The sequence below is a fragment of the Sardina pilchardus genome, chromosome 4 (genome assembly GCF_963854185.1).
Source record: "Sardina pilchardus chromosome 4, fSarPil1.1, whole genome shotgun sequence".
NCBI lineage: Eukaryota > Metazoa > Chordata > Actinopteri > Clupeiformes > Clupeidae > Sardina > Sardina pilchardus.
Genome location: NC_084997.1, coordinates 31,648,729 through 31,651,591, shown reverse-complemented (window position 1 = coordinate 31,651,591; position 2,863 = coordinate 31,648,729). Strand labels below are relative to the sequence as shown.

General features: G+C 46.9%; 1 protein-coding gene across 2 annotated transcripts in view; it reads right to left on the bottom strand.

The window, feature by feature from the left end:
* Window positions 1-1,361, bottom strand: part of raph1a (Ras association (RalGDS/AF-6) and pleckstrin homology domains 1a) — a 119,798-nt gene extending 118,437 nt beyond the window's left edge. For both annotated transcript variants that reach the window (XM_062534995.1, XM_062534996.1), the window contains exon 1: window positions 1,009-1,361. The gene's annotated coding sequence lies outside the window, so the exon portion shown is untranslated. The remainder of the gene's footprint in view (window positions 1-1,008) is intronic.
* Window positions 1,362-2,863: the final 1,502 nt, after the last annotated feature.

Here is a 2,863-nt window from a genome sequence, read left to right as displayed (position 1 = left end):
CTATTGTGCGCAGATTGTAACATGAGCATCCTGGTCTCGCTACAAACTGTCAACCGACTCAACTGGGGTGGAGTCGGCTGTTGCTAACTGTTTCCCCTGCCCTAGAGATACAGCACCTTCGAATAGGAGATATCGGCCAACGGTGACCACAAGACTTAACGGAGAAACCTTTTCTTGGAGACAAAAAAGGCAATGAAACGTCGCTGGTTTGGAAACGAATCGAGAAAAAACACAGGAGCACACGCCCATACCCAGTAACCCCAGGGCATCATGTATCGCCAAATAATCAGGGCGCTGGCTTGGATATCGAGTCATAAGACCATGGTTTGCAGTAAGGGTTAACTGAACGGTTAAATGTGAATGAAAGACTGTTGTAGCCTTCATGAGGCGTTTGCATGACGCACCCCAGCAAGTCGTCCAAGGCCCTGATGTAGCCTCCCCACCACTTCCATCCTCTCCCTGCGGCACGCAGCCCCCAGATTCCGAATCAATACACAGCCGAGCCGGCGACCAAGGCAAGCAAACAAGCCAGTCAGGCTACCAGCCAGCAACGTCGAGTGAATCTGTTACAATGCCCCCTGGTTATGTATTCTGCACACAGCGAGAAAAGCCCTCTAATTTTGACAGATTTATTGCACTCTGCCGCACCGTTGCCTGTATTGGATTAGGCTACAGGCTGCTGCTATGATTCTGGTTCATCCCCATCTGGTTTATCGTATTTGGCTATTCCTTTCCCCTGCATTGCACCGGGCCTGTTTCCTCTATCGACCGAACACCTTTATAAAACCAGCCTGAGTTCAGATGTAGGCTATATTCACCGTGCCTTACCAAAAGGGGATTTGACTGGGCCCAGATACAATTCAGGTTCCTCGCAGTCTCATCTCATCTGTCTGGCTAGCAACAGACCCACTTGCACAAATGTCAACAGCAAAATTTAGAGGCGAGGGCGCAATCCATGAAAATAGAACCACAACCGGCAACAACAGATAATCTAAGTAGCCTCCTTACCGTCAATTATCCTGGATCTTTTTTTGATACGGCTTCCAATGAATATGGCAACAATGATTTAGGTAAAGACGAGAGGTCGACGCAAATCCCGCAATCCAGCAGTGAAATCGGCGAAATCGAGTGAAATCAGGCGGTCTTCGGTGTCTTGGACGCTCCCTATCACCGCTGCTGCTGCCGCCGACCGACCGACCGACCGACCGCTGGATTCGGCTCTGCTTTATTGCTCGCTCGTTCCTCTCGTTCTGTCTTTCCGTTCTGTCTTTATCGCTCGCTCGCTCGCTTGCTTGCCCGGTGACACACTCACGTCCCCGCTTCCATTCCTTTTCGTCGGGAGGCGCGGACTGATGTGCGTTCTAGGCGTCTCCGTTTCCTGTTCAGCCCCCTCTCCCGAAATCAGCCTAGACTAATCAACCGGAGCTGTGGACGTCATCGGGAAGGCAGGCAGGGAGAGAGAGAGAGGGCGTTTTTTCCTCTCAGTGGAACCTCGCTGCTTCCAGCGAAGCGGCCGTGTGTTCTCTCTCTGGGAATGCGATTTAGAGGAGACGATGTGCTGTATTTGGGAGCGAATCCTCTTATTATTTATGCGAACCATCTGCTCCCTACTAAGTCCGTTTATTAAGTTATGCCATTTGAGCAAATCAGATTCCATCCATGGCTGAGAGACCTCGGCCTTTTTCGCTGCGCTGCGGTATGGATGGGAGAACGACATCTGCTTTTAGAAGCCCACAGTCAGCGCTCTAAGGCTGGGTTGATTGTATTATCATCGTCAGCTTATTCTTCACTAAATATTTAACAATAACAAACAATAGTCGAACTCAATTCTTACTCTGTAAGTCAAAAGTAGGCTACTATTGCTAACAGTAGTAGAGATATCACAAGAGGTGATAGAAAAGAATTCATGGTGATGGTAGAAATAATTAATATATTACTGCAAGCAAACAAACAAACAAACACTCAACACACACACACACACACACACACACACACACACACACACACACACACACACACACACACACACTCATCTACGCCCTTATGCAGTCCTGACAGGTTGTCCCACAAAGAGAGATGCAAATGCAGAACCCCATAAATATCTCCAGAGAACCAAAGAAGTTTCCGAGACATTTCTAGTGAACTGCTCACTCTTTCCCTTCTTTTCTCTCCTTTTGTGTATTATGTATGAATGTCTTTTTGCTTGTCTGATTTGTTTGTTTGTTTGTTTGTTATGAACCTTTTTGATCACACAAAACACCAAATTGCGAGGTTCCAATGTCTGGAAACAAACAAACAAACAAAAAAAAACATTACACATAGAGAGAACATGCAAAGAACCCTTCACTGCAAATGAGGAATTGCAGTGGAGACCACACTCATTTACCAATAAGACTGTTACGCAATGTTGTGGATCCTTGCGCAGAGCGTCTGAGTGGAGGAATTTAATAATGCACATTTGATGTCCCATGTGAGAACATGCTCCACTGACGGCAGAAACTGGACAGTGTGGTCCACAGTGGACACTGAAGGTACAGTCTGTGGTACCGTAGGAAAAAAAATATATATTTGACATTTGAGCTCAACAACCAATCAAATGACACCACTCCCATCTGGGCACCTTGAGCTACATGTTGATTGGCTGGAATAGTGGATATGTCTTAGTCCAAGTCTCTGTCTCCCATTTACAGAGTCGGGACTGTTTTTAGAGTTATGGCTTTTTAGAGAACACACACCCACCCTTTAGAGTGGACCATGAGGAGCAGCTCACTGACTTAGGGCCCGTCCACACAACATTTTTTTTTTGTAAACGGTGAAGTTGTTTTAGAGGAGAAGTGTAGTGGAGTACATCCACAGACTCTTC